Source organism: Triticum urartu, chromosome 5, assembly GCF_003073215.2.
Source record: "Triticum urartu cultivar G1812 chromosome 5, Tu2.1, whole genome shotgun sequence".
Lineage (NCBI taxonomy): Eukaryota > Viridiplantae > Streptophyta > Magnoliopsida > Poales > Poaceae > Triticum > Triticum urartu.
In genome coordinates, this window is record NC_053026.1 from 36727615 (window position 1) to 36741478 (window position 13864).

A 13864-nucleotide genomic window follows, 5' to 3' on the forward strand; every position below is an offset into this window, starting at 1 on the left:
CTATATTAATGCGAACGACATAGTCTATATGTATAAGGTGAAGCATAGTTTGCATGCGCTCGAATCTCCAGCATAACCAACGACGAATGCATGCACCCGAACTCCCGTGCATGGGAGAAAGTCTTTTCTCACTCAGCCGGTAGCTCACAGTTCACTCTGTAGCCATCGTCACCCCTTCTCTCTCATCCACCCAGCCCCAAAACCCCCTGCTACAAGAATACTGTCTAGCGAAGACCTCGCTTGGATCATCCTGGGCGGCCTTGCAGTCAAGGCAAGGCTCGGCTATGCGATCGACTGTGCGATCCGCTACATCCGATGCCGTGAGGCCAAGAAGCGCGCGGTAGACGTCGAGATGGGAGTCTGCGGGGAGATGCTATCACGGGCGGCCATTGTTGCGGCCATGCGTCGGGCTGGCGTCGGCAAGACCAAGCCGAAGCAACGAGTATCCCGGCGCCGATGCCTGTGGATCCGGAGAGTGCACCGCCGCCGCCTTCTTCGCTGACGTCCTCCACGGGTGCGCCGGAGGCACATATGCTTACCCGGCATCCTCCACGGGTGTGCCGGAGCCACCTGCTTCGCTGGTGTCCTTCACCGGTGACGAGATCATGGAGGTTGCCCGCTCTAGCACTCGTTGAAACCCAAAATATTTGCCACCCCCTAAATACTGATGATTTACGTTTCGTCCCCTAGTGATTTTCAGCTAGCTCCGCCACTGTGTGACGTAGCGAGTAGTCATAATAAGGCCGGGCAGGGATGCAAGAAGGAGTGCCTGATTTTCCCTATTGATTCATCAATCAATTATTTGTCAGCTTGTTCCAGGATTCACCCTCTCAACTATTCCAGCCACATCACAAATATGTCACTGCCAATCTCAGTGACCTGATGTCATGTACTTTGACCGGACTCGAGAACAACGGATTTTATCGCCGGTAAAGGCTAAAAAAAGATCCCGCATATCTCCATCTCGCTCAATAAAAGGAGCCGTCCGCTGCACAAAATGTACAACACAGGTCAAACACTGCACAGTACACACACATTCGTGAGAGCCGAGAGGAGGCTAGCTATCGGACGCGGAGTTTCTATATTCAGGAGCAAATGCTCCTTGTATGAACAGTAAAAACAAATAAATTCGAAAATAATACAAAAAATTCTGAATTTCTTTTGTGGCATACTTTCACAAATGTTTGTTATGCATGAAATTTTTTATCGCAAAATTAGATTGGTGGAAGGCGAAAAAAAATCGATGCTCTGAAAATGCTACTTACAAAAGCATTTTGGAGCTTTTATTTTGTTTTTTTTTGCACGTCTTCCACCAATGTGATTTCACGATGAAAATTTTCTTACACAAGAAACATTTGTGAAAGTATGTCGTAAAATAATTTCAGAATTTTTTCTATTTTCTATTTTACTGTTCACTAGCTATCCTTTTACTGCATGTCAAGTGTGTGTTCTGAGCTTCACTCACATTTTTGTGTGCCTGCGAGGAAATTATGCACCCCATTGCATTGCTAAAGATGGTATGCACTCTCCGTGGTTTCCCCTGCCATGAGACGAGATCATCACATCACATGCTAGCTCCTGCTCCTATTTGTGCACGGCTCTGGCTCGACACGTCGATCGTAGTGGGCGCCCACGTGGCATCGCTTTGCTCGGTGCCTCAGCATGCTCTTAAACAGCTTTACGCGATGATAAAGGCGATTCATAGCCTGTTCCATACACACTCCTGCAACTATCATCGCTCGCATAGCCCATCGGAGTACCGGAGTAGGGAAGCATCTCAATCGATCGACGAGCGGAGCGGCGGTGAGTCTCCCCCCCCCCCACACACACACACACACATTCCCGTCGTCCAGCTATACTGTATGCTTTATATATGTTCTTCTTTCTTCTGCTTGTATGTGCCTTCCAGCCGGTTGAACCAACACAACTCACGATGTGCTGCCTGCTCTGCTTTGTTGTTGCTGTTGCTGCTATTCTCGTCCGTGGCGAACCCAAATTTCATGGCGGAGCAGTGTGCCATCTACGATGTCATTTACACAGGCTGTCACTCGGCAGGAAGCGGCAACCACGGAGGCGCAACTATAGGAGATCGCGGAGGAGAACATAGTTAGCTGCGCCTCCTATGCGCCACCGCCGAACCATCAGTCGGCCCGGTGGGACGACGACAGACAAGGCGCCACCATTTCCCTCGTGGACCTCATGTCCACCGACGACGGACAAGACGTAGACTTGCCATTTATTGTTATTGTACCATTTCTCATTTTAAAATTTTGTTCCGCAAGATAGTTCTTTCTCATAGAGATGCTTTGCATGGATTGTTTAAAAAACAGAGAAACGTGTCAAGTTTGTGCTTTGAAAATTGGATATTATGCTCAGTTCTATCTTTAGTGCTGACAAAATGGAGGAGACCATGATTCCTCTTCCTGTGTACCTTCATGTGAAGGAGAAATTAGAACATTGTGTTATTTGAACCTTCATATGAAGGCTAAATTACAACATTGTGATATATCAACTAAAATTGTGCACTGCTTTATTGATGGAACTGCTAAAGCATGATTGTTGACTCATTTGCCTACATTGTTGCCCGTAGCAACGCACGGACATTCTACTAGTGAGATTTAGTTTTGAAGATCTCATCGCGATGGATTTAATGGTGAAAACGGATCTTCAATCAAAATTTTCATTAAAGAGATAAAACAGTTTAAAAACTAGAAATAAAAAAAATTCCCACAAGCATGCATGCGGTGACGTGGCGTAGTCTGTGTGTTATAGGGCGTGTGGCGGGTCTCGCTCCCACCACACGTGTGGAAGTTATCAGCGTCCGACCGCTCCCACCACACGTGTGGAAGTTATCAGCGTCCGAAAAGAAATGTCCAGCGGAGCCCAAATGTTTAGATTTGATCATGGCAAATCGATTGTTTTTATGGTATTTCTTTTAAGTTGTTGATTATTTTTTGACATAGTTACCCGCTTACTTTAAATGATTTTTCGTTGCAATTTTAGTGATTTGAGGATAACAAGTTTAGTTGACAAGCATGACAACTCCATGTTCAATGTATTTTTTGCCGTGTGTGTCAACCATACCTGGCCATAGGCAAGCCGGACCGGTCTCGCCTGTGGGCCAGGCCTGGGCCTAGAAATTGAGCCCGAAGGCCAGGTCAGGTCGGGCTGGGCCTGGGCCCGTCATATTTGTGATTTACTGAAGAGGCCCGGCGAACTTTTACGTTGATGGGCCGGACTTGGGCCTAGATTTTATGCCCGATGGCCGGGTCGGGCCATGTCGGGTCCAGGCCTAGGTTTTCTTCGTCAAGCTTTGTCCGACCTGGCCCGAGGAATGGCCAGGTATAGTGTCAACTAAACTTGTTATTCTCGTGTCACTAAAATTTTCATAAAAAAACATTTGATTTGCCATGGCCGTATCCTGAACGTTCGGGATTTATCATTTCTGTAAAAAAAACCGCCAGATTTATTTACACATGAGTCACGTCATTTTCAATTTATTTATTTTTGGTGTAAGTCGATTCTTTCCGCCACCGTGTGGTTGTGCATGTGTCTTCTACACTGTGTTTTGATTTTCGACCGAAAAAAGTGGATTTCGGCCAAATTTCGGCCATCTCGGCCTGGGGCGAAAAGTATATTTAGACCGAAATTGCTTAAATTTGGCAAATTTTGGTTAAATTTAAGTCAAATTGCAGTCAAATTTTGGTCAAATTTCAGCCAAATTTTTTGAAAATGGCCGAAATTCGGCCATCTCGGCCTAGGGCGAAAAAAAGCTCAAACCGAAAATCAAAACACAGCTTCTACATCCGGCTAAACCACGCACCACCACCATCGGCTGATCCGCATGTTGTCGCCACCCATGGTCGCTTCTCCGCCTTGCCCTCCCCTCACCGCCTCCGACTGCTATTTCGCAGCTCGTTATCTCAAGTTGTGATTGTGTTCTCCCCAAATTCAACTTGCACAAATTTGAAATTCAATCGACTTATGAATAGCTCCTGCACTAAAAGAAAAGTTGAAAGAATCCTCGAGAGGCTGTGCTCGGCTGCTCGCTGGACCCTTGACCCGCTTTGACTAGGTCTCTGGGCCCAACACGGTTACGTGAGTGACTCGTGACGTATGGCTTCCTCCGCAAGTTGCGCTCGCCGTGCTCCGGCTTCGCTTTAAACCCCGCCCCCTCCATCCGGATCCATTTCAATTCCCCATTCCAATTCGTTCGTTCGTTCCTCCGCTCACAGCCAGCCATGGCGCTCCATCTTCACCACCTACCCCTCCTCCTCCTCCTCCTCCTCCTCGTGCTATCCACCGCCTCCGCCACCCACTCGCCGGAGACCGCGCGCACTCACCACCACCACCATCGCTCGCCGTTCGGCACGGCCACCGCCCACTTCCACCCCGTCCCTGCCGCCGCGCCCTCCATGCACCAAAACCACCTCCACGCCGACACCCAGTCCCTGCGCTCGGCCGTCGAAGTCGACCCCGTCCTCGCCGACGCGCAGGCCACGGACGCCGCGGCGGCCTCACCGCCTCCCATGCGCGTCCTCCCGGTACCGGATCTCGCCGAGGCGACGCCGCAGCCGCAGGAGGAGGGGTCCGCGCCGACGACGCCCGCTGCAGCGACGACAACGACGACCACCACTGTTCTCCCCCTCCCTGCCACGGTGGCGACGACCGCGAGCTCGCCTCCGCCTCCCGCCGTGTCCGACGCCGAGCAGGGGCTGCAGCAACTCTCGAGGATCCTCACCTCCCTCGGGTACAACGAGATGGCGTCGGAGGCGCCACTCCTCGCCCGCGCGCCGCCGCTCGCGAGGTTTTCGCGGCCCCCGACGCCTTCCTCCAGGCCTCCTGCCCCATGTGCTCCCGCCGCCACCTCCTCCAGCAGCACATCGCCATGGGCTACTACCCCTACTCCGACCTCGCCGCGGCCGCCACCATGAAGATCCCCTCCGCCTCCGTCGGCTTCTGCATCAAGGTCGCCACCGAGCGGGGCCCCTTCGGCATCCACTACGCCAGGATCTACGCCGACGGCGTCGAGGTGTGAGGTGTCCCACCCCGAGCTCTACAACGACGGCCGCTACGTCGTCCACGGCCTCCACGGCTTCCTGCGCCCGCTCACGCACTCCTGCTTCGACGGCCCGCACCACCACCACCTCACCGGCCGCTCCGCCGCAGCCTCCGCTGCCACCGCCGCCTCCGTGGTGCGCATCATGATCCGCGACGCCATGGCGCGACTCCGCGACGGGGGCTACGGCTTCATGGCGCTCGCCATGCGCGTCAAGTTCGCCGAGCTCGAGAAGTTCGCCAATCTGACGCTCTTCGCGCTCGACGACCCGGCTATCTTCGTCGGCGGAGGCCACGACTACGTGTCGGCGGTGCGCTTCCACATCGTCCCCAACCACCGCCTCACGCGCGCCGACCTCCACCGCCTCCGCCCCGGCACGGTCCTCCCCACGCTGGCCGGCGAGGGCCAGAGCCTCGTCGTCACGCACTACGCCACCGACTCGGCCTCCTCCAACTCCAACGACGTCCGCATCAACTACATACCCATCAAGGAGCCCGACGTGGTGGTCAACTCGCGCATCGCCGTCCACGGCGTCTACGTGCCGTTCCCCCGCCTCCACCTCGCCGACCTCGCCGTCGCGTCCGCCACCGACCAGACGAACGGCACCTGCGGCGTCGGGGGGCCCTTCGGCGACTGCGCCTCCTCAGCGATCACCTCTCCCGGCGAGTGAAGCAAGCGTGAGTCGTCCCGATCGTTTTGCTCTGTTATGTTTCTAGCCATGGAGGTTCGGATGAGAGATTGAGCACTCGTTTAGTTCATAGAGTTTCAGATTAGAGATTGGGCAGTCGACGTGATGAGTACTGTGTTCTACTTCTGATCACATTTTGGCACCGAATGGTTGTTGCCTAGCTTATCCAGTACGACTTGAATGATTTTTGGTGCCAATTTGATTCATCTTCACGTTGCTCTGTTCCCACTGTTTGCTTGTGCTAATTTTGTTCCTGCATGCATCGGTTACTGTTTAGATGCATTGCTCAATTCACTTCCAATTTTTACTCTGAAATCTGAATCATCCTATCCATGCATACAAGGAATGTTGTTCAGTTGTTAGGATTCTGTTTGAAAGCGTGTGTGTTTGATGATCAGGCACAGGACCGGATGCCATAAACTCACTCCAATGATTATTTGGTTATTCTTCTGTTATGATATACTTACAGTACTAAGTTGAGTTTCCAGATGATCTTGTGATGGTTTAATCTCTTCTGTTATGATATTCTTCAGTTTGTTTGTTTGTGATGGTTTAATCTCTTCCTCACCATCTGCATATTATGTGTTTTGCACCATGGATTAGACAGCGCAAATGTCATATAGGATCATTCTAAATTGCTAACTGAAAGTCTTTTGTATTCACCTTTCGGTTTTGGCTCGTGAACTTGCGGTGTTCCTCTTGTTTCTAATCTGTTAAGGATGATAGTGAGATGGATTTGATATGCAGGTTATCTGCACATCAGTTTGTTCTGGTTACCATTGTATGCATGATTGATCAACTGCATGCTCTGTTTTCGCACCATCGATCATGTAGAATAAATGTCATTCAGATACTGGATCAGCCTTACTGAAACTCTTTGATATTCCCGCCATTTTGGTTTTGACTGATGAACTCACCTCGGTTAAATTCCAGCTTATGACAGAAATGTTGGTAGCTGGGTTAAGTTTCAAGATTTTATCAGTAGTTATGATTGATCAACTACAGAACCTGACTAAAGTTACCAGGTAGTTTGTTTCCTAGAATTGTGTCTCATCAAGCAGTTTTCAGAGACTTGGTTGCTGGGCTAAGTTAGTTTCTATTTGTTGCTAGGCAATGTCCTAGTTGTGTCTGATCAAGCAATTTCTTAGAGTTGTGCAAATGCAATTTGAGGTTAGTCAGTTCTGTAGAATTCTGCACTGATAAACTTCTCATCATGAATGGTCTTTATTTATCCTGTTACCTCGCTCTCTTAAATGCAGAGAAACATGTTTCAGATTAGTACATGCATGTACACAAGCCCTGCTTTGCATTTTTTCCAGCAGCGTTGCTTCTATACCATGTTTTCAACTGTGAATTTTGCTGCATATGCCCGTTTCGGTGCCATTAATTTCTGAATCGCATATATATTTTGTTTACAACTGCTAATTCTGCTGTATATTCTAGCTCTGAATTTCAGACAACAGAAATGAGTTCAGACAAATTATAGACAGTAGTGTTGTAAATTTCAGAGCACACAATCATGTACAACTATAGTAATTCGTACCGTGCGTGACACCAACTCAGAAATGGGTTCTTTGTGTTCTTCAGTTTGTTCTGGTCATCATTGTGTACGTGATCCATCAAGTTCTTGTTGTGCTTATGCCCTTCTCTCCGGTTTTAATGACTCGTGAGATTACCTCAGTTTGATTCCGTTGTATGCCAGAAATGTCGGTTGTTCAGCAGTTTTCCAGAGTTTTTGTCAAGTTTCCTAGACTTGTGTCTGATTAAGCAGTTTTCTAGATTTGGTTTTTCAGCATACTAGGTAGTTTCCTAGTTGAAAAATGTCATGGATTATGCAGTGTGATCGTCATACAGGATCAAGCTAACCCATAATCCTTGATATTCCCCTTTCGTGGCATGAACTTACTGTGATCGTTCTGTTCTCTTAAGATGTACTCCCTCCGTCCGGAAATACTTGTCATCAAAATGGCTAAAAGAAAGATGCATCTAGACGTATTTTAGTTCTAGATACATCCTTTTTTATCCATTTTGATGGCAAGTATTTTCGGACGGAGGGAGTAGATGGATGATCCTGTGATGATTTGATCTGCTGTTTCTTTGTGCATACTTCAGTTTGTTATCGTCACCGTTGTGAACATGATTGATCAACTTCATATGCTTGTTTTGATTCATGAGCTTTACCTCACTTAAATTCCAGTGTATGTCAGGAATATTGATTGCTCGGCTAAGTTTTAGTATTTCATCAGTTCATTGGTTCCTGCTAGTTTCTGTCATGTTACTTGGTAGTTTGTTTCCTAGAGTTGTGTCTGATTAAGTAGTTTTCCGGAGTTGGTTGCTGGGTTAAAAAGTTTCAGCCTACTAGGTAGTTTCCTAGTTGAAAAATGCAAATGCAACTAGTTTCCTAGTTTTAACTTACAACTTACATGATATTTCGCCTGCAATCTCTCCGCCTACATGTCTTCTTTGAAACTAGGAATGAAAGTGCAGAGGAAAATAGTTCAGATTACATTCATGTACTTCAGAGATTCCTGCTTACATTTACTACTTGTCTTGGTTGTGCTAATTTCGTTCCTGCATGCATCCGCTAGTGTTTAAGATGGCTCTTCTTATTTCCAACTTCTGCTCTGAATCTTGCCGTCGCCGTGCATGCATGGGACTGTTTGTAAGATTATTTTCGAAGTTTGAACCGCATGTGTGTTTGATCAGGCATAGGCACGGTTGCCCCAAACTCGTTGCAGTGACCATTTTGTGCTTGTTCTTTCTCTTAAGATGTACTCCCTCCGTTCACTTTTGTAAGATGTAGATTGGTGCGAATTTAATTCATCTTCTCATTGCTTTGTTCCGACTGTTTGCTGAATTTGTGTTTCTTGTGCTAATTTTGTTGCTGCATGCATCAGTTACTGTTTAGATGGCTTAGTTCACTTCCAAATTTTACTTTGAATCATCCTATGCATGCATGCATACAAGGAATGTTGCCCGGTTTGATGATCAGGCACAGGATCGGATGCCCCAAACTCACTGCTGTGGTAGTTTCATTCTTATTCTGTTAAGATTTACTGTACTACTAAGTTGAGTTTGCAGGCGATCTTGTGATGGTTTGATCTGCAGGATCTTTGTCTACTTCAGTTTGTTTCTTCTGGTCATCCTTACCATCTGCACCATGGACTATGCAGCGCGAATGTCATATAGGATCATGCTAAATTCCTAACTGAAAGTCTTTGGTATTCCCTAAACTGAATGTCATATAGGATCTTTGTCTACTTCAGTTTGTTTGTTCTGGTCACCCTTTCCGTTTGGACTCGTCAACTTAGAGTAGTAGATTGTTTCCTGGAGTTGTGTCTGATTAAGCAATAGGCTGTAGGTTCCTTGGAAATATTATGCTGTAGATTCCTGCTATGTTTGAGATTATATGCAATGTTAATTACACAAGCTCTGATTTGCATTTTGCTTGTATTATATCATCATGTCTGTAATATGTATAAAAACAGGGCTTGTGAACATCGTAATCATGTGTAGCAAGTGGCAGCGACTACACACGTTGGCGATGGCGAGCGCGAGCGGAGGGAATGGCGGCGAGCCCGACACACGTTGGCGAGTCTCGTACGCCGTCGACCTCCTAGCGCGCACGATCTCCTTCAACGATGGCGTGCTGGTTCAGCGACACGATGCGCTCCGCCTTGTCCTCGTGGACACGCGCGGTGTCACGATTGATGCGCGCTTCCTCCGTGAGGGGGAAGGGGTCGATATCGGTGACGTGATTTCCTTCCCCTGTCACTTCGCCAAGGTGCGGGATCGGATCCCGCCGACGACCACCGCGCCGGAGAGGGTGCTGGACGGTACGGGACGTGATGCTGCGGTACACGGGAGACGAGCGGACCTGCGCACAACCGGACCGAGCCGAAACGGGGCGCACCCAAACCCCACCAACCACCCGTCAATGGCGGATGCGCGACACGTGGGGGCAATCCACCCCACCCCCGCGGGCGACAGCACTGGTATAAAATCCCCTCCCCACCCGATCCTTGACCTAGAGGTCTCCTTCTCCCACTTCTGGGCGGCGGCGAAGAACCCTAGATCCAGAAATCCAGAGACATTTGAGTGGTGGGAGGGCAAGGTTGGGGGCGACCCTCGCTCGTTCGCGGCGGTCGCAGCTACCCCGCCCATGGCGAACGATGCGGGACGCGGATTCCAGGGAGAGGGACGCGGAGGTGGCGGCGGTGGCCGCTCGGATCGCGGAGGAGGGCGCCATGGCGGCCGGGGCAGCGCCCGCGGAGGAGACCACAGCAAGTTCTCATGGCGGCGCGAAGATGGAGGCAACCACTCCAAGAACGCCTCCGCCATAATCCAGCCGGGGTCAGGAGACACCTCGCGCTGAGATGAGGCGGCGGGTGCTGGTCGCCATGAGTCCCAGGAGGGTGGGATCTGGGTGCAGAAGACCCAGGCCTCGTCGGGCTCAGGTGACACCACTGCTGGACGCCAGGCTGCGTCTTCTCCTCGTCAGGTTCAGGGAAGAAGAAACCCTACCCAGATACCTCCTCCTAAGAAACTTGATGCCTGTCCTATTTGCAAATCTCATGAGCATCCACCTACTCGATGCCCTTAGGCTTATTGTGAGAGATGTAGTAAGCTAGGCCATCTGACATCTGTGTGTGTGGAATTTCTTCCTTGGGAGTGTATGGCATCTATGTGCGCATTTCAATCTAAGGGGAAGGGGTTTTACTACATTCATGATCCTTGTACTGCTAATCAGATTAAGGAGAGGGCCAATAACATTGTTGTCACTATAATGGAAGGGGAAACCTCCACTCGTCAAATGGAACTAGATTTAAATGCTTATCTTGCTACTGGATGGAGATGCTCTGCTCATGCAATAGGACCGGGGTGTTTGTTGTTCGTTTCCCTAATCCTCGTGCAGTTGCACAGATTTGCTATGTTGGAAAAGTCACCTTAAAAACCAGTGGGGCTGTGATCCATGCTACACGCTGGTCCTCTACAATTGGGGCTAAGGGGATGATGGAAATGGCATGGATTAAAGTGAGCAATGTTCCTCTAGATAAAAGAAGTGAAAGAAATCTAGCATTTGTAGCCTCTCTGGCCGGGGTCCCTCTGGAAATCGACGCAGCTACCCTACATCGCCCTGCCTCTGCCCGGGTTAGGATAGGGTGCAGAAATGTTGATGAGATCCCTGTTGTAGCGAAAGCTGTACTGGGAGATCATTTCTATAAATTTTACTATGAGGTGGACCAGATCCTGGTGAGAGACCCAAAAAGGGAGAAAGAGAAGGTGCAAGCCCCTACTAATCCTGATACGAACAGTACTGAAAGAAGAAATGTTCCCTCTATGGCTCCTGGAGCTCAGAAAGCTGACATATCACATGGGCTTGGAGGGAAATCTCCCTAAATTCCCCATGGAGATAAATCAGACCCAATCCGGGAGTCTCAAGAGAGTACTGATTCAGATGATTCGCTGCACAACACTCTCCTCATTGACACCATGGCCTTTGAGATGGCTCAGGTAAAAGTAAGACCTCCTGATAAGATTCCTACAGATAGTAGTAAGAACCTTCCTAAAAAAACTTACTCTGATATTGTCAAAAAATCTCAGTAGGTGGGTGGTGTTACTGCTTGCTGTGATGGTGCGATAATCACTAATGAGTACAGAGTTGAATTGCCCGAGGGTGAAATGGAGAACGAAGTGCCGGCTTCTCCTCCGCTGGTAACTGAAGAAAATCTTCGCTTTAGCCTGCGCAACGCCCAGAACAAGATGGAGAGGGTGGATGAAAGAGCTATAGCAGTAGCTAAAAAACGAGACCTGGAAGGTATATCACACAACCTTAACTCTTTTGATGCTTTGTCTGATCCTGAACTTATTCTCAGAGCTGTTAAAATGGGTATTAATATACCTGACACTGATTTTACTAGTGTGGATATCCTTCGAGAGCTTGAGAATTGTAGAAATATGGAAAAAAAATGTGGACAATGTTGATATACATGATGCTGTTAGTAATAAAATGATTCTTACTAACGGAAAAGGGGATCAGACACCTCTAAATATGAGATGGGAAGAGGAGAATGAGGTGGATGAGGAAAAATTTACGGTGGTGCAGTCTAGGAAGAAGAGGGAGAGAAAACCTAATGTGATTATAGCTAGACCGGTCACCAGAAGTCAAAAAAATAGGATAACCTTGCAGAATGATGCTGGAAGCTCTACTCAGCCTCCTAATAGTGCTTTCAGCAAAAAAGGGAGAAAAAGGAAAAATGAACGTCCTATTTTGGAATTTTGGAGGGGCAGGAAAAAGAGGGAGGACTACCTGCTTCTCTGATATCATTAAAGACCACTCCCTCGACTTTATGGGCATCCTAGAAACGAAGAAAGATAGCTTTACTCCTAAATATCTTAGGAAAGTTGACCCCTTTGAAAGATTTAGCTGGAACTGGATTCCTTCCACTGGTAAATCTGGTGGGATCCTATGTGGGATCAAAAAAGAAACCTTGGAAATTATATCTTGGGAGGCAGGGAAATATATGCTACAGGCCACGGTCTCTGACACTAAGCTCAAGTGTATCTGGACCCTTGTGGTGGTTTATGGGGCAGCCCAAGAAGATAAGAGAGACGAGTTCCTAGATGAGCTTGCCTCGGTGTGTGGCAACATAAAAAACCCCTATATTATTGGCAGTGACTTTAATATCTTAAGGGATGGTAGTGATAAAAACAAGTCTCTCCATAGGTCTCATCATATGGACAGATTTAACACTATCATCCAGATGCTAAACCTTAGAGAGATCCACATGGGAGGAGGCAGATTCACGTGGTCCAATAAACAAAGACATCCCACGCTCGAGAAACTCGACAGAGTACTCATGAGCTTTGATTGGGAAAGTTTATTCCCACTGCAGGTTGCAGTACGTAAGCTAGTGAGAGATATTTCTGATCATAACCCGCTGTTGTTGATGACTAACCCCCTGTATAGGAGTCCCATGCGCCAACATGAGTTCAGATTTGAGCTCAGTTGGCTTAAGAAGGAGGATTTTTATAAAAAAAGCTAAGATAATATGGGAGCAACCTATGCAATCTGAGGACCCCATTGATAGTCTAAATATAAAGCTGAAGCGTATCAAAAAATACTTTAAAGGCTGGGGCTCCCACCTCTTCGGCCATGCCAAAAAGAGAAAGAAATGGGTTAAAAAGAACTGGAAGAGATAGAAAAAATGGAGGAATGTGGCCCCCTGGATTCTGAAACTTATGAGAAAAGGACCATCTTGTGCGCAGAGCTTAATGAGATGTTTGCTGAAGAAGAGCTGTTTTGGCTTCAGCACTCGAATAAGCGATGGCTGCTTAAAGAGGATCACAACACAGCCTATTTTCATCGTATAGCCAATGGAAAAAAGAGGAAAAACACCATTCATTTACTCACTAATGGGGATGTGGTTATAGAAGGCACAAAGGAGCTCTTGACACATGCCACATCCTATTATAAAGAACTGTTTGGCCCGGCCAGTGGAAATCTGTTCCACCTCTCCCCAGAAACCTGGTCTAATGATGAAAGGCTTACTGAAGAAGATAATCTTATCCTAACAAGTGTGTTCACAGGAGAAGAAGTAAAGAAGGCCTTGTTTGGTATGAAAAGCAATAGGGCCCCTGGACCTGATAATATCCCGGCGGAGTTTTATAAACACTGCTGGGATTTCGTAAAGATATAATGCCGTTGTTTGAAGCCTTTCATAACAATACCCTGGATGTAGCCCGTTTTAATTATGGCGTTATCACATTGATCCCCAAGCTGAATGGGGCCAAAAAAATCCAGCAATATCGCCCTATTTGCCTGCTTAGATGCCCCTATAAACTCATTACTAAGGTTTTGGACAATAGGGTGGCCATATTTGCTGACAAGCTGATTAGTAAACACCAAAATGCCTTTATCAAACATAGGAACATAATGGATTGGATCCTAACGTTGCATGAAGTGCTGCATCACACACACCATAAGAAGAAAGTTGGTGTGGTGTTGAAATTGGACTTTGAAAAGGCGTATGACAAGATAAATTGGGACTTCCTTATCGAATGTCATCGCAATCGGGGCTTTGATCCTACTTGGTGTGGATGGGTGGATAAGATCC

General features: G+C 47.9%; 1 long non-coding RNA gene and 1 pseudogene across 1 annotated transcript; both read left to right on the top strand.

Moving 5' to 3' along the window:
- Positions 1 to 4214: 4214 nt before the first annotated feature.
- LOC125555548 lies at positions 4215 to 6158 on the top strand (annotated as a pseudogene).
- Positions 6159 to 9782: 3624 nt separating this feature from the next.
- LOC125555549 lies at positions 9783 to 12828 on the top strand. Its single transcript, XR_007304755.1, has 2 exons — positions 9783 to 11261; positions 11352 to 12828. It is a non-coding gene; the product is annotated as an uncharacterized LOC125555549 (long non-coding RNA).
- Positions 12829 to 13864: the final 1036 nt, after the last annotated feature.